General features: G+C 33.9%; 1 long non-coding RNA gene across 1 annotated transcript; it reads right to left on the bottom strand.

The window, feature by feature from the left end:
* Positions 1 to 1,406: 1,406 nt before the first annotated feature.
* LOC122018918 lies at positions 1,407 to 2,491 on the bottom strand. The gene is made up of 2 exons (XR_006121950.1): positions 2,435 to 2,491; positions 1,407 to 1,602 (listed from the first exon to the last, which is right to left on the bottom strand). It is a non-coding gene; the product is annotated as an uncharacterized LOC122018918 (long non-coding RNA).
* Positions 2,492 to 19,172: the final 16,681 nt, after the last annotated feature.

Below are 19,172 nucleotides of genomic sequence, written 5' to 3'. Positions count from 1 at the left end.
GTAAATGGACTTCGCTCACTAAATAACAATAGTGTATGTAAGGAGAGGTAAAGGCAACGAATAGGATATTCTATACCCATTAGAAATTGATCTTAGACATATTAACATCAATACCTTTGTATTATAAAATAATTGTATTATTATAGTAAAAGCACAGGCGCTCTTTATAATCCGTCAAATTATATGAAAAGAGATAAATTATAAAATCGATTGTGATTAAAAATAAGAGAATTTGCACCTATATATCGAAAATCAATTCTATCCATTATTATAAATATGTCACTCTAAGTAACATCCCACGTAGACAAAACTAACTATTGTATTCTACAATAGTACAACAGTGTTATAATGATTGCTATCATCCTGTAGTAATTTAGTTCACTACAAAAAATAAGATATTTTGGGATAAAATTGGGGACGAATTTTAAAAAAAAATTCATTGCAAAAATTTTAGGGACAAAAATTGGGACGAAAATTTTTTCGTCCCAAAATGGTTGATGCCAACTTTTGGAACGAATTATGGATTGTTGCAAATTTGGGAACGAATTTGGGGACGAATTTGGTGACGAATAAAATTTTCGTCCCCAAATTCGTTGCAAAAAAGTATACAAATTAGCAACGAAAAATATTTTTGTTGCAAACTTAGGAACGAATTTGGGGACAAATTCACATAAATTTTTCACCAAATTTGTCTCTATTTTTGCAACAAATTTGGGGACGAATTCGGTGACAAATTATATTTTGTTGCCAAGTTTGTCCCTAATATTGGAACGAATTTGGGGACAAATTCGGTGACAAAATTTCTTTTGTTGCCATTTTTGTTCCTAAGTTTGCAACGAATAATAAATTTGTTGCAAAATTGGCAACAAAAACTTGCCAAATTCTTTGACAATTATAAGATAAATTTTCGTCCCAAAATTCGTCCCAAAATCTGGGACGAATTTTGGGACGAAGTTTGTGATTCGTCCCAGAATTCGTCCCAGAATCTGGGACGAATCCACAAAATTTGTCCCAGAATTCGTCGCAGATTTTTTGTTGCCATTTTTGTTCCTAAGTTTGCAACGAAAAATAAATTTGTTGCAAAATTGGCAACGAATTTGGCAACAAAAACTTGCCAAATTTTTTTATAATCATATGATAAATTTTCGTCCCAAAATTCGTCCCAAAATCTGGGACGAATTCTTGGACGAAAATAATTTTGTCCCAAATTACGATAGAATTGGGACAACTCATTTTCGTTACCAAATTCGTCCCTATATCAAATATTTTTTTCCAGCTTCAATTTATTTCTGCAATACAATCCAAATACATAAAAATAATATGCATTCAACACATCCTAATTTAACATCAACACATCCTAATTTAACATTCAACACATCCTAATTTAACATCAACACATCAACTCATAATTCAAGAAATATAAAGATTTCAACAAAGTTTACATACAAGATCCATCTTGTTCAACAAAGTTTACAAGTTCAACAACCCAAGTCCATCATCCATCTAACAACACTAAGAATACATAACTTTGATCCCCAACACATCAACCCAAGTCATATTCGTGTGCCACAAAATCTTTGATCCCCATAAAATCTCCTTTGCCTACATAACAACAAACAAATAAACTAGATTATGTGTAACAAGAAAGATTGTAAATATTATACGATATAGCCATGTAAAAAGAATAATTAAAAACAAAACATAAATGTGAAATTCCTTAAACATTCTAATAAAAGCCCTAATTCTAATAAAAGTCATATTTACCAACGATATGAATCATCCATGTCATAGCAACGGTAAATAAAATTATAAGAATTATTTTGAAACTAAATACATGTATCGTAACTATGATACAACCTAATATAATTGGCACATCATATAGAGAGAAAGAGAGAGATCTTGTGAAGTATGGTATTAGGGTTCAAATTTCTCACTTAGTTAACTTTATTTTTCATTTTAATTTGCTGAATTTATAGTTTTATCTTTGGTTGGTATTTAATGTAAACTAAAGGATGTTTAAAATAATTGTTCCTTTCATTGTGTTAACTAGTTGACAATTTCATATGAATAACTTTAACACATTTTTAACAACTCTTTGCAAAATTTTAAAGTAGGAGGATGCATCGTTATCTAGTAAAGAATTTTAGAATAGTGTGATGTAATTCTAGATGAAATATAGAACTTTTATGTATCTATATAGTTTTGAGATTGTACATAGATCAAATTCAGAACTTTTATGCATCATTATCATTGAAGACAAAACAAGAAAGAGCAGCTTATCAAAAAGAAGGAACACAATTAAACAACTATTTAAAGCTAACTTTAACATAATTATTTAAAGTTAACTTTATATAATTAAACAACTATAACATAATTATTTAAAGTTAACTGTATATATAGATCAGTAAATGCATATTAATGAACTTAGGAATACCGAAAAGAAGTGAACAAATACAGCTGTCTTCAACTACAGTGAGATCACACCAAATTGTGACATGCACAAACAACATTATAAAATCAGGACAAAAATAAAGTCAGAGTATTAGAGACTCCATTCATATTGCCTAGTTATGCTTTAATTTTGTTACTGGTGCACAACTAATAATCATATAAATTAGTCCAGTGATAAACTCAGGAGTTAAAAATTGAGTAGATGCAAAATTTAAAAATTGCCTCAGTCCAGTGATAAACTCAGGAGTTAACCCCTGACGATTAGGCAAATTTTTGTTATACATCCAACTTCGCTCATTCTGCATTTTACCTGAATTCAACTATTCAGTTAAACATTATTAAAAGTTCCTATAGATAAATCTTATCATTGAATACAAAACAAAAACAACAGCTAATCAAAAGAAGGAACGCAATTAATCAACTGTAATATAATTAATTATTTAAAGCTAACTTTATATACAAATTATTAAATGCATAATAATGAACTTAAGAATACCGAAAAGAGGTCGACAAATACAGCTGCTTTCAACTACACTGAGATCACGCTAAAATGAGACCTGCACAAACAACATTATCAATTAAGACAATAAATTTCGAAAATTAACTTAAATTCAAGAAGGTGCGTGCACGGCGGCAGCCATACGTCGTCCAGCCATCGCAAGCCAGCGGGCAGCCACACGCCGGCCAGGCAGCGGCCTGCCGGCGGCCAGACAAGGACTGCCGGCAGCCAGACGGAGCCAGCCGTAGGCAAGGAAGGGCCTGCCGGAGGCCATGCAGGACCTGCCGGAGGCTAGGCAGGTGCTTGGCAGCAGCGCCTGGAGGCGGCCACGCAGCGCCTGGCGACGGCCAGGCAGCGCCTGCACGCAGGCAACCCACGCCGGCAAGCAGCCCCGCGACGCCGACAAAGAGAGATCAGAGAGCAGAGGGCAGAGGGCTTACGAAACGAAAACCTTCCACCGCCGATCGTCGGAGATCACGCCGTCGCCGGTCGGAGATGCGGCCGAAATCCTGGAAATCGCAGCTGGAAAGGGGAACGGGGGAGAGAGAGGAAAGAAATGAGGGAGGGGAAAAAGAATCGGGTAGAAGATTAGATCTAGGGTTTTTACGAACAAACCTTTTTTGTTCCCAATTTTGTCCCTAAAATTGGGACGAATCCATGGATTCGTCCCAAATTTTGGGACAAATACTGGATTTGTCCCAAAATCTGGGACGAATTCAGAAATTTGTCCCAGAATTTAATTTTTTTTAAATAAAAGAGGAACAAAATCAAAATGAATAAATACAGACCTAGAGACATCGGAATTTGATGAAACAAGTTTCTATGTGCTCGTATCATTATCCTGATCGTAAATCTATCAATAAAAATATTTTTTACCAAATAGATATATTTTTGGAATTTTTTAATCCCAAATTGACCTAATTGGGAGTTAAAAATTCAAATCGCTTAAAATATTAATTAAAAATTATGGATGAAGACGTATTTACGATCATCTCAATGATACGGACGCATAGAAACTTGTTTCATCAAATTCCGATGTCTCTAGGTCCATATTTAGGCCTTAGGTGTTTGATTTTATTTATTTAAAATTATTTTCAGTTTTGGGACGAATCCTGGATTCGTCCCAAATTTTGGGACGAATCCAGGAATTCGTCCCAAAGTTTGGGACGAATCTCTGGGTTCGTCCCAAATTTTGGAACGAATCCAGAGATTCGTCCCAAAATTTTATTTATTAAAAAATAAAAAAACAAACTTGGACGCCTTAAATACGGACCTAGAGACATCGGAATTTGATGAAACAAGTTTCTATGTGTTCGTATCATTATCCTGATCGTAAATCTATCAATAAAAATATTTTTGTTCGAATTCTATGTGTTCGAATTCTATGTGTCCTGATGAAACAAGTTTCTATGTGTTCGAATTCTCGATTTGTTCCCAAATCTGGGACGAATCCAGGATTTGTCCCTAAATTTGGGACGAATTTTTAATTCGTTCCTGATTTGGGGACAAATTTAGCAACGAATTTTTTTTATGTTGCAAACTTGAAACGAATTTTTTTTGTTGCAAGTTTTGTTGGTTATTTGGGTCGAAATTTATTTTCGACCCTAAATTTGTCCCAATTTTGGGACGAATTATTTTCGTTCCAAACTTTTGTCCCCAAAGTTATGTTTTTTTGTAGTGGTTAATAGCTCTTAGTAGTTACTAGGTAATTACTAAGTTTATTAACTAGCTAGTTAAAGATCTTGATCGAATTTAAATAATTTTGATTAAGTTAATCTGTGTTTTTATGTAAAAATATTATATATATATATATATATATATATATATTTTGTTAAGTTGAAATCATTTATTTTAACATATTATAACCAGCACTTCATAATTACTGGTGTTAGAATAATATATATATATTTTTTACGAGAAATACAGGGAGACTTTCTTTTAATCATTTTAATAGTTAGGGATTCCTTTTTTATTTTTACCTATATTTAATCTTACTTTAACAAGTAGCTTAGTTCCACTACATTGAATCGAAAGAAGATATGAGTGGGTGCAGATGCTTTTAGACAGCTAAAGCCAAGCTTGTGGTCGGGCAACATATATGAGGGATGGGTCACGCAAACCCAAGTTGTGCTTGATCTAAGTATGACTTATGGACACTTCTAACCTGGTTAAGACCGACTAACTTGACCTAAATTGACTGGCTTGGATCAATCTGTTATTTGAATTGGTAATAGTGGATAAAAGAAACACCACACGAAAAATCACTTTTAGCAATGAAGATTTCCATCGGTATTCAATTATAACGATTTAATTATGATAGAAATATGTTAGTTGCAAAAATTAGGTCGTACGAAATTTAAATTATGTCATAAATTTACAACGGAATATAATTTCATGGCTATGATTAGTGACAAAAATATAATTTCCGTCGACGGAATTTATGTTTCTATCACTAATCATGCCACGGAATTTATATTTCTGTCGCTATTTAGCGATGGAAAAGTAAATTTTGTTGTTAATTAGTTGATGAAAAAAATGTTTCCATTATGCTAATTAGTGATGAAAGTTATATTCCATGGCTAAACTTAAAGATGTAATTTACGTTTCCATCGCTAATTAGAGATGAAATTTATGATTCCATCGCTAATTATTGTAAAGAAAAATACTATTCCTATGTATGATCATTAGTGATGAAATTAAAGTTTTCATCGCTAGTTAGAGATGAAAATGTAAATTCTATCGCTAATACAATAACAACAACTAAGAGAGTGTTTGGCTAAACTTATTAAAAACAGCTTATAAGCTCGTACAGTTTATAAGTTGTTAGGTCTTATTTTAAAAATAAGTTGTTAAAGTGTTTGGGTGAACTTATTACAATCAACTTAAAGGTATTGATGTGTTTGGTATTATAAGATCTTTTTATTAATAAAATTACCAAAAAGGGTACAATACTATTGATAGAGGGGTTTGAGATTTTTATTAATAGAGGGTTTTGGGCAAATTTCTGCACCAGGGGAGAGAAAATTAGAAAGAGGCGTTGGCGGAGAAGATGACACAACGTAGGAAGAGAAGTCGGGGGAGATAAAAAGATATTAGGCTTATAAAAATTTATAGAGGATAAGATGAGGATTTATGAAATTATATAAGGATATTTTAGAGAAACAAATTATTAAAATAAGATGTTTTTTTAAAAATTAGGGTCTTCCATACTTTTTTAAAAGCAGCTTATAAGCTTCAAAACAACTTATTTTGACAGCTTATAAGTTGTTTGAAAAAAAATTTACCAAACAAATTTGAAGAGCTTATAAGCTCCAAAACAGCTTATAAGCTGTTTTATAGAGCTTATAAGCTCAGTCAAACACCCTCTAAGTCTTATCCCACTAGGTGGGATGAATCTTTTTACGCAATTGAGTTCTATCTCCTATTATATCATCATCTATACTTAAATAAATGTTATCTTATTTTATTGTTACTAACTACATCTTTTTTGGTCTTCCTCTTCCTCATTTAATATGCGTATTTGTCATAATTTGACATCACCTAACTAGAGCATTTATTAGTCATCTAAATACATGTACGTACAATCTTAAATGTGTCTTTTGAAGTTTTTCTTCAATAGATGCAACTTTGACTTTCTTTCTAATGCTCTCATTTATTATTTTATCCATTCTCGTATGTCAACACATCCACCTTAATATCCTCATATCTACAACTCTCATCTTTTGCTCATGTGCTCGTGTCATAGTCTAACATTCGGTTCCATATAACATGACAGGTCTGTTGGTTAGTCCTAGGAAAACGTACCGGTTCCATTATACAAAAAATTTTATACAAGTGTCGAACCTTCCTTAAATAACCTATTGTGTTCTTTAGAAGTTAAATTAGGAATCGCAGACGGAATTTAACATCATTGATTCCAAATTTAACTTATATGTTCTTAATGGTTTAGATTTGAATCGCAAGCGGAACTTAACACTATTGATTCAAATCCACCTATGTTATTAATTCCATTAAATATTAATTTTCAAAATTGACTTCCAGGACTGCATGGCGAGGCACATGGCCTTCTTAGATATGAGAGCAACCACCACCGCCTAGACAAAGCCTTTTAAGGAAAGCTAATATTTAATTTCCTTAAATAACTCTATGTTAACCAAAAAGAACAATCGAATCACAAATTCGAAAAAGAAGAAAACACAAACTCGAAAAATAAATTTGATAAACTAGATCTAATTGCCTCTTGTATTTAGAATTCTTACAAAGAAAATAACTAGTATGATGCGGAAGAAAATTACTAGTTATACCTTCTCTTTGTAAGTTAATGACCTCGAGATCTTCTGTCGTATTCCTCGCCTCGCCTTGGACGTCGTGTGGGCGATGATCCTCCAAGATGAACACCACCCAAAAGCTTCTTCCACTTCTTCTAAAATCCGGCCACCACCACCACCAAGGAGAAGAGAGCAAAAGGAAAAAGAGAAGGGAGAGGGCCGCCCACACCAAGAGAGTCTCCAAGCAAGAGAATAAGAGTTGTATCTCATGAAGCCTCCTCACCCCTTCTTTTATAATACTTGCCCAAGGCAAATAAGGGAAGAATTTTTATAAAAATTAAAATCTTCCTCTAGCTTTTCCTTTTCCCTTTTAATTTTACTTTTCTTTCCTCTTGATTGAATCAATCACCAAAAATAAATTTGATGATTTTATAATTTAAACATGGCCGGCCACCTTGCTTGGGCACCAAGCAAGGGTGGCCGGCCCCCATAAGAGGAAAAGGAATTTTAATTTTTTTATAAAATTTTACAAGAAGAAAAACTCTTATAAAATTTTACAAGCTCTCTTTCTTAAAGTAGGAGTTAAAAAAGGAAAGTTCTAAAAATTAAAACCATGTTTTAAAATTTAAAACTTCTCTTATAAAATTTCCTTTTTTAACATGATGATAGAAAATTTTAATTTTAAAACTTATCTTCCTTTTTTTCTTAAACCATTTCTTAAACCATGAGGATGGTTAAAAAAGGAAAGTTTTAAAACTTTTAAAACTCTCTATTAAAACATGTGGCCTAATTCAAATAAGGAAAGTTTTAAAAATTAAAATCTCTCTTTTAAAACTTATAGTTTTCTACAAAGAGAAGATTTTAAAAATTTAAAACAACTCTCCCTTTTTGATTTATTGTGGCCGGCCCCTTCATGCTTGGTCACCAAGCAAAGGGCCTGCCCCTATAGAAGAGGATATGGTCAGCCCTTGCTTGGTCACCAAGCATTGGACCGACCCCCTTCTTGGACACCAAGATGAGCCTTTCTTTGGATGAACTTGAGGCTTTAATGAGGCTACGACAGGGACCTAGAGGAGAAATTAGTTTTGGCCTTCCGATGAGCTTGAGTATCCCGTGCTCGCCCCGAACACACAACTCAAGTTCATCGATAATAACTCATTCCACTAGAGAGTTATTATCGCACTACCGCACCAATCCCAAATTACATTATGAGCTCCTTCTTATCATGAGTGTGTAAGTCTCCCTGTGTTTAAGATAACAAATGTCCACTAATTAAGTAAGTTACTAACAACTCACTTAATTAATATCTAGCTCCAAGAGTAGTACCACTCAACTTCATTGTCATGTCGGACTAAGTCCACCTGCAGGGTTTAACATGACAATCCTTATGAGCTCCTCTTGGGGACATTTTCAACCTAGATAAGTAGGACACAGATTCCTTCTATAATCAACAACACACACTATAAGTAATATCATTTCCCAACTTATCGGGCATATCGATTTATCGAGCTAAACCTCACCCTTTGATAAGTCAAAGAAATAAATATTAAATATATGTGCTTATTATTATATTAGGATTAAGAGCACACACTTCCATAATAACTAAGGTTTAGTTCTTTTATTAAGTCAGTACAAAAAGAACTTACCTAAATGATCCTACTCAATACACTTAGAGTGTACCAGTGTAATTTATTAATCAAGATAAACTAATACTTAATTACACTACGACTATTCCGATGGTTTGTTCCTTTCCATCTTAATCGTGAGCAACTGTTTATAATTTATAAAGAACCGTCAACATGATCTTCTATGTGTGACACCATACACCATGTTGTCTACTATATAAATTAATTGAATAATTACATTTAACACATAAATGTAGATATTGACCAATGTGATTCTTTTATTTCAAAAATAAATGTTTACAAAATCTAGGCTTTTAGTATACACTCCAACAAGGTCTAACTGCGATTTTATAGAATTTTCCTTTAAATTTTAGAGGTACTTTACGGTCACATAAAACATCTGACGCTCTCCTCCATTTTAGTCATCCTATATGTATTATATGTAAGACATCTCTCTCAATTCCTCCATCATTTTATAAAAATGATCCTAAATATTTAAAACTCTCGGGTTTGGACAACTCATCATCTCTTATCTTAACAATTATCACATTATGTCTAATATTGCTAAACTTAAATTTTATATACTCTGTCTTTATTCTACTAAGCTAAAGCCTTTCTCTTCTAATATTTCTTGCTAAGATTCTAGTTTAGTATTTACTCCTTCACATGTTTTATCTACCAAATAATATCATCTGCAAACAACATGCACCATGGTACTGTGTCTTGAAGGTGTGTAGTGAATTCATCCATAATTAGTGTAAAAAGATAGGAACTTAGAGTTGATCCTTGATGTAATCCTATCATTAGTAGAAATGCTTCAGTTACTCCACCTGAAGTCTTTACTTTAGTCATTACATCCTTGTACATATCCTTAATTAGTTCAATATATGTTATGCTAACACCTTTTTTTTCTAGAATTTTCTATATAATTTCTCTTAGGACTCTATCATAAGCTTTTTTAAGTCAATGAATATCATGTGTAAATCTTATTTTAGCTCCAAATATTTTTCAATTAATTATCTATGAAGGTGTATAGCTTCTATTGTCGACCTTTCAGGTATGAATCCAAATTTATTTTCCGTCACCATAGTTTCCTTCCTTATTTTTTTTTCTATTACTTTTTCTAAAAATTTCATAGTATAACTCATTAGTTTAATACCTCGCTATAGATTGCTTAACTCGGGTGGAGGACTCCTTAAGCCTAGTAACTCTATCCTCTAGCGTAGGAGGTGCTGGAGGTGGAGGTAGCTGAAGGAGATTAGCAAGAATATCTGGCATGTAACGACCACCCTTCTTACTACTACTACTACTCTCTAAGAGTGACCGTCACTTATCTACTAACTCTACTTAACCGATTTATTAAAAATCTCTAGGAAAACCCTACCGAAAAATTTCGGCAGAGTCTCCCCTATACCGGTGACCATTTCCCATAATACAAACAAATAATAAACCATCAGCCACATGCGGCTGGTATAAATACTTCACAACCACGCAGTAATAATATCACAATAACTAAAAGGAAACTATTCTAGCAATAGTAAACAAATAGAACTCCAACGATAAGACATACCAAACTACAAGTGCGGAATAGACTCAATTACAATCTCAACTTCATCATAGCATTAAAAGAGAACTAAAATAACTAAACAGAAAAGTCTTGGCAATTTGCCAACTCATTCTGGATCTCTCCATAGTCCAGCCATCACACACCTTCATCACCACCACCTTGTCGCCTTCCTTGCTAAATCTTTTCCTTTCCTTTATCTGCAGTAGGAGGAAGTGCAGTCTATAAGCATAAAGCTTAGTGAGCGCTATCTACTCACAAAAACTCGATATGCATGTATATAAATAAAAACATGCTAAAACTAAATGCTAACATATAAAACTACTCATGCTCATATATAGCAAAGGAATCATGCTAACTGAAATACTAAACATTTGTAGTTCATCATGCTCATAAACCAATAAAAGAAGCATACTAACTGAAATACTAAACATGTATTGTTTATCATGCTTATAAACCAATAAAAGAAGCATACTAAACATGTAAAACTAAACATGCTGGATAATCTAGTAGCAAGAAACAAATAAAACTATTACTGCATGCTTCAAATAACAAGAAACTAAACTTTCTAATTCTAAACATATTTGAAGCTTGTTTCATTTGTTTCAAAACTTATACTTTAATACTTCAAAATAATAATAAACTTCTTTTGGGCCCGGCATTGTACCACTTTGCGCGCATTCTTAATAAGAATCGAGGTAGCTAATCCTGAAACTACTAAGATACTTCTAGGCCTTGTGCCTAGGGGCAACTTGGAGCCCATCCCTTGGACCTTGTGTCCGGTACATGCCCTTTAAAAGTAAAATACTTTTTATCTTAATTACTTCTTCTTTAAATGCCTTGGCATTTTAATAGACACCTTGTGTGCCATAAATCCCTAAAATCTTGACTTTGGGATTTACTTAAGGCCTTGGCCTTTCTCTTTCTTCTCTTTTTCTTTCTTTTACTTGTTAATACTTCTAAAAGTATTTAATAGGATTCTCATTTTTCCACTAGAATACATGGCTGTTCATGCATATTAAAATAGCAAATGAAAACAACTTTGAGCTTACTAATCATGCTATAAAATAGAGCAAAAGAAAGCAACTTTGAACTTACTAATCATGCTATAAAATAGAGCAAAAGAGAGCTTATTTGGACTTTCTAACATGCTGTAAAATAGGCAAAAGAAAGCAACTTTGAGCTTTCTGTACATGCTGTAAAATAGAGCAAAAGAAAGCTAACTTAGACTTACTAAACATGCTGTAAGATAAACAACTGAATGCTACTTTAAACTTCCTAAACATGCTATAAATAAAGCAAAAGAATACAACTTCAAACTTCTTTAACGTGCTATAAAATAGGCAACAGAATGCTACTTCAAACTTTCTAACATAATATGACTAATACACAGCTTATCTGGAATTCACTCAATAAAGATATTATAACTCGTATTCCATTTAAAATTCCAGAATCAACCAAGCACAGATGTTGTCCATATACTTGAATGGAAGTAGCATAACTAAACCTCAAGCTCAGATTAAGCATAAGCAATTTATCTAAACCTCATGCTCAGATTTAATGTAAGCAAATTATCTAAACCTCATGCTCAGATTTAACATAAGAAAATTATCTAAACCTCATGTTCAGATTAAAGAACCTCAAATCCGTATACTCTAAAGACTTAATCAAACTTCACTATAATCTTTTAAAACTGCACTATGAGGAGATCTAAACTTCCAAATTGATTTCAATTATCTCAGTTTCCCCACTCATCTAATATCAAAAATCTGCACTATACTAGACTTGACAAAAATCAGCATATTAAACTTATAAAATATGCACTTGTGATCTTAGTCAAATCTGCATTATACACTTAACTAAATCTGCATTATACACTTAACAAAATCTACTCTAAGATCTCAACCGAATCAAGCACAGAAACCTTGAGTTACTTCAAGAACATCACAGAATAAAATCAAATCTCATATCTGGCAACAGGATACTAATTCTTGCTACTACAAAATTTAAAAGCAAGGAAAACAAAAACGCATGCTTCTAAAACTTCAACAAAACAGAACCCTAACCAAAAAGGGAACAACATGGCAAGGCTACACGGAAAATCCACCATTGTGGCAAGAAACCAAACCAATCGAAAACAATCGAAGGGAACTACTCCTACTGCAGGTGAGAAGCAACTCACTTTTGCTTGTCCTTGCACTTACAACCGAGAAGAAGGGAAGGAGGGCTTCTAGGGCTCGGGTAGCATCTTTTCCGGCGTGTTCTCGGAGCTCTCGGGCTTCTCTCCGTCGGGAACAGCCACCGTGGATGAGGGACGGCTGGAATCAAGTCTCGCCAGCGCCGGAATCTCCAACCCTAGCTCGCTCTAGGTTTCCGCCGCAGCTTTGCGCCGTCGCGAGGGAGAAGAGCGAAGGAGATTAGGTTTTCGGGAGAAAAAGTTAGGTTTTCTTAAAATCCCAAAACTTATTTCCTTTTATAAGTATTCGGATATAACCCAACTATACTATAACCTTATTTAACTCTATATGAGATTAACATAAATCTCTTATCCCAGCTGGTCAAGCCGGTTTGGCTTGGTTCAGTCCGACTCGAGGTCGCGGGTTTGAACCTCTCCTCCAACGTTTTTTGCTTAAACTTCTTTGGTTTTGTAAAAATACTAAACGACCTCCAAATATTACGCAAAAATACTCTAAAAATTTCTAAAAATCTCTAGAATATTTTAACAGTATTTTCAAACATTTTTATGGACGTTTGAAACTCAGAATAGGGAAAATTGGGGCGTTACATGGCATATCCTCCTCCTTTACTAGGTCTGGGTTAAGCAGAAGATGAGCTACTAGATTAGGCTAATGCTAAGCCTCTCTCCTCCAAGAAATGACTCCCTGATCATCTATATGAAGACCAGCTAATGATAGGTTCCTAGGAACTACTATGTCAAACTCATTTAAGATTTTGACATCGCCTATGGAGACATCAAAACCTAGTGACGCTAAGTAGGAGGTAAGAATATGACAATAAAACATATGGACCCGTCGGCTAGTGCTAACACTAGTTGAGTAAATAATGGTATGAAACATATGCAGACTAATGTTTATGTCTAGCCTTTGACATAATGCATAAAGAAGGAACAAGTGAAATGGGTACATCATGGCTACATCTCGGGTAGTCAAAGGTAGAACACACATGACTAGGACCCTATAGAAGACATAGTATTGGATCCTAAGGGATAGACTGGAACTGAGTCACAATGGGTTCTCGCTATCCCCCCCACCCCCCCTCCAAATACGAATATATCGTATCTAGAGTAACATGGGAGTTATAGGGATCACCAAATGGTAGATCCCTAGGGGGTAGACATGTAGAGTATCTAAATCCTAAGTGATCTCTAATGGTAGTAGGAGAAAGTATAATATCTCTACCTGCTACTCTGGTAGTGTATATAAGATCATCGACTTTAACTAAATTATTGTATAGTTCAACACACAAACCTGTGTTAACTGGATTAGAACAATAAACTAAATTAAGCAACCTATAGTAGTCAATGATCTCTACAGTTGGTATACATGGCCTCATAAAGAAACTCCTACATAGATATCTAGAATGCAGTGGAATTTAGGAAATGGATGAAAATATAATCCTAAGTTCCTCTTTAGGAAACCTAGCATCAGTACTATTGGAACCCTAAGGTTGTTTTGATATGATCAAACAAGTTAAGTTAGGTCATGTGATTCTTGATCCCTGTGGCTAAGTGTGCAGGAGCTTAGGAGCATAGGAAGTCGAGCGGAAGACGCAGCTAGCAAGAAGGACGACACGGGAGAGAGCCGACGGGCTTGGTGCGTCTAAGGGATGAGGTGCCACGGAAGAATACACCGGTGGACGAGAAGGATGTGCACAACATTTGAGGGACGAGAAGCCGAGCGAAAGCCTGCTCGAGGAGAAGGCCGAAATTGGGTTCGGGTGAGCCTTATTTCGGTTGACGAAAATCATCCAACCGAGCGGAATTGGAGCAGAAGACCAGGACCGAGGTGAGCAGCACTGGAGTAGAGGGTCCAGACCGAAAAAGTCGACCATGTTGACTTTAAGGGTCCGGGCGCCCGGACCAGTCTAAGTGCCCGGAGCGATTCCGGGCGCTCGAAACCCAATTCTATCTAGATCATGTTTGACCACGATCCATTGCGGAGGGTATAAAGTTTTATCCCCCTCCAGGCGCCTGAAACCCTTCCAGGCACCCCGACCAAGGCTATAAATATAGCCTTGGTCCAAGAAGCTAAAAACAACAAGCATTCTTACAACAACACTTGTACATGTTTTAGTTTTCATTTAACTTCTAATTTTTTGTGCTTACACTGCTATAAAGAGTCTTCTCCGTTTAAAGGAGAGTTAGTGCATTTCACTTCCTTGGATTAATAACTTCCCTGGTTGTAACCAAGGAAATTCAGGTGTCTCTTTCTTTTTAGTCATTTTCTATTCTATCTTTATGTAAGTGTTCATTTAAGTCCGAGAAGGGTATTTTATGTTTTATTTTGCACAGGGTTATTCAACCCCCCTTCTAGCCGGTCCAACGGTCCCAACAAGTGGTATCAGAGCCAAGGTGTTTTAGGAGGACTAACCGCCGATCGAAGAAAAAATGATGGCCGAAGATAGCATCTACCCACCAGTATTCGAGGGGGAGTTCACTTTTTGGAGACGTCGAATGGAGGTTTATTTTAAAACCGATTTTAATATTCTACTAAAAATTAAATACGGTTTCAATACGCCCAAAAGCAAAGAGGGAAAAGAACTTGAGAAACATCAATGGATTGAAAAGCAGCGCAAGACTTCATGGCTAATGGTAAGGCTAAAGTTCATCTTTTAAGCATACTACCGGTTGAAGATCTTGATAAAATCAGTGACTACCAAAATGCAAACGACTCTGGGAAAAGTTCTTGAAGCTTCATGAAGAATCAAAAGTAGCCGAATCTAACTCTTCGATGGACACCAAGTCATCAGAAGAATCTGAAATCGAGGAAATCGCTGAAACAACTCTAATAGTCGAGTACCTACCAGAAGACGAAGATGAAGAAAACCCGTCCGAAATGAGCATCGAGAGTATCGATGAAGGGAGAGCTACATTAGAAGAAAGTAGCAGTTCAGGGGGAGCTACGGACAACGAGATTGACAAGGTAAGTCAAGTACGATTTCTCCCACCTAACAAGTTATTTAAATTTGTTAAATTACTAACTAAAAATTGTTACAAATTAGAAAAAGAAATTAAAGAGCTAAAATTAATTCTAGAAAAATCTTTTCCATTAGAAGATTTTGATAAATTAAGGATAGAAAATGATCAATTGAAAATAGAAGTAGAAAATTTAAAAAATCATACATGTTCAAAATTCTCTGCTTCAAATTTTAGAAATTATAAAGAACTACATTGGAAATTTAAATATCATAAAGGATAGATTAGAAATATTTCAAAGAAATATGTCCCTAGGAAATACCTAATCAATCTAGTTGGCTGAAACCTATATTGGGTTCCCAAGTCTTGCCTAATTTAAACTTTATTTAGACTTTGAGCTTTCAGCGAGAAAATTAAACGTTTAATTTCTTTATGCGACTTTGTCTAGAAGTGGTTGATGATCCAATAGCCAAGAAGGCCTAGTGCCTCGCCACAGCCTAGAAGCCAAATATTGAAATAAAATATTTAATTGACTAACTGATAAATCATTAAAATTGAAATTAGATAATGCTTTGAATAGTTATTCAATTTTTTAAAATTTAAATTTTTTTTTACGAATCTGCTTAACTTCTTTAGATTTTTTTTTTTTAAAAAACTTAGAAATTTTTTACTTTACCAAAATTTCTAAAAAAAATAATTCTTGAAAATTTTCTTTAACTAAGGAAATTTTTCATTTTTTACTTAGAAAATATTTCTAAAATTATATTTTTAAAATCAGAGTTTATTTAGAAATTTTTTAAAACTTTTTTGGAAATTCAGAGTTTTATAATAGTTACCCTTAGATTTTTATTGAACCTCATTTTTTATGTGATCAAAGGGGGAGAAGAAAAAGATTAAGTCTAGGGGGAAGTAGCTTAAAATTAAATTTCCTATTTTTTGTGCTTTATTATAAAATTTATTTTTTACTTTACTTTATGTCTATTTACCCTAGTTTAACTTGGGGTGCTCACATCAAAAAGGGGAAGATTGTTGGAACCCCAAGGTTATTTTGATGTGATCAAACAAGTTAAGTTAGGTTATGTGGTTGTTGATCCCTGTGTCTAAGTGTGCAGGAGCTTAGGAGCACAGGAAGTCGAGCGGAAGACGTGGCTAGCGAGAAGGACAGTATGAGAGAGAGCTAACGGGCTCGGTGCATTTGAGGGATGAGGCATCGCGGAAGAGTATACCAGTGGACGAGAAGAACGTGCACGACGTTCGAGAGACGAGAAGCCGGAGCGGAAGCCTGCTCGAGGAGAAGGCCAAAATTGGGTTTGGGTGAGCCTTATTTCGGTTGGTGAAAATCACCCAAGCGAGCGGAGCCAGAGCGGAAGATCCGGACCGAGGTGAGCAGCACTGGAGTAGAGGGTCCGGACTGAAAAAGCCAACCATGTTGACTTTAAGGGTCCGGGCACCTGGAGCGATTCTGGGCGCCTGGAACCTAGTTCTATACAGATTGTGTTTGACCACGATCCGTTCAGAGGGGATAAAGTTTTATCCCCTTCCAGGCGCCTGGAACCCTTCCAGGCACCCTGACCAAGGCTATAAATATAGCCTTGGTCCAAGAAGTTAAAAATAATAAGCATTCTTGCAACAACACTTGTACACGTTTTAGTTTTCATTTAGCTTCTAATTTTTTGTGTTTACACTACTATAAAGAGGCTTCTCCGCTTGAAGGAGAGTTAGTGCATTTCACTTCCTTGGATTAACAACCTCCCCAGTTATAACGAAGTAAATTCAGGTGTCTCTTTCTTTTTAGTTATTTTCTATTCTATCTTTATGCAAGTATTCATTTAAATCCGAGAAGGGTATTTTCTATTTTATTTTACACAGGGCTATTCAACGCCCCTTCTAGCCGGCCCAACGGTCCCAACAAGTACTAGGAGTCTGAGAGGGGCTAGCACCAGTATTCTATTTCTTCTTATTTAGCAAAATTATAAAAGTGAAATTCTAAACTAATATTAAACAAACAAAACTCTAAGTTTAAGATATTATCGAGGTATTTCGAATGTTTATATTAGAAATGATGACCTTCATTATTCCTTAGCCACTCTTGAACATTAGGAGTAAAAAGTTTAGTTTGAGGAAAAACCTAATTTTTAGAAGTTCAAATATGCAAACCTCCTTGTGCGCTTGAGGATGAGGTCTCGGGTGCCTTTTATAGGCAAATCCAAATGCTTGGAGATGGATCAGGCACCTTTACAGCGATAGTGCGAAGGCACCCGGACCAAGTTTGGGCGCCCGAAGACCAATTCTATGGGTGGTTTGGCAAAACCACAGGCTGATTTTGTTGAACCTGCGAGGGCGCCTTGACTAGATCCAGGGCTCGATATTAATTTAGGTGTTAGTTAAATGTTGTAGTTTTAATTAAGTTCTTTGAGTTTTAATTAAATTCTTAATTAAATTGTTAATTTTCAAGTTTTAATTAATTTTTTAAGTTTTATTTAGAATCTAAATTTTAATTTAAGTAATTTAAAATTGAGTTTTAATTTTGGTTTAAAGATTAAGGTTTTAATTAAGTTTAGTTAAAGTTTAATTTTGGTTTTTAAAATTAAGTGTCTAATTAAAGTTTTAATTAAGTTTTATATTGGTTTTTAAAATTAAGCAGGTTTTAATTTAATGAAGATTTAATTAAGTGTTAAATAACCTAAGTTTTAATTAAGGTTTAAAATAAGTGGATGAAATTTTATGTTTTTTTTATAAATTAACTAGGTTTTAATTAATTAATGTTTAATTAAAGTTCAAGTTTTAATTAAATTATGAAGTGTTAATTAAGTTTATCTTGATTAAAAGTTTTAAAATAAACTAATTTTTAAGTAATTTATGAAATGGAAATTTTAAGTAATTTTACTTTATTTTAGTTTAGGCCTAGTGTTTAAATTGTTAATTGCTTAAGTTTCTAGATTTTAATTATGTTTTAAAGCTAAGTATTAAAGTTTTAATTAGTTATTTTAATTTCAATTAATTTAGTTTTAATTAGATTAAAATTTTAAGTTAAAGAAAGTTTTTAGGTTAAGTTATTTTAAAGTTTTAATTAAGATTTAAAAAAACTTAAGGTAAAAATAATCATCCAAAAAAATTATCCTTAGTTAAATGTATAACCACTATTTACTAACTAGATACCAGAAGATAATAGTATTCATTTAGTTAGTCAAGTTAAATATATTTGTCCAGCTAATTGTTTATTAAGAAGGATTACTTAATTAATGTACTGTAGTATTTTTTGCTAATACTTATATTGATGCACTAATATAAGTATCTAAAGTTCAGGTAAAATCCTATGCATCTCACATCATTCTAAATTTTTAAATACACAAGTAAGATAGTCCTATTGTGCTTATGAGATATTGGTTGTCTAAAGCTATAGTTAATGTTTTCTAGGGGAAAACCTAGATTAAGTTCATAGAAGTTTAAATCTAAAAACATAGCTTTAATCAAAAATAGGTTTTATAAAACATATGTTTTGAAACATAAAAATGATAATAAAATAAGACAAGTTATAGTTTATCATGCACATTTCTAATTTTCTTCGTAAATTATTAAACTCGGATTCTGATAGTGGTTTAGTGAGATT

This window comes from Zingiber officinale, chromosome 9A (genome assembly GCF_018446385.1).
Source record: "Zingiber officinale cultivar Zhangliang chromosome 9A, Zo_v1.1, whole genome shotgun sequence".
NCBI classification, from domain to species: Eukaryota; Viridiplantae; Streptophyta; class Magnoliopsida; order Zingiberales; family Zingiberaceae; genus Zingiber; species Zingiber officinale.
This window is presented reverse-complemented; position numbering and strand designations above follow the sequence as displayed.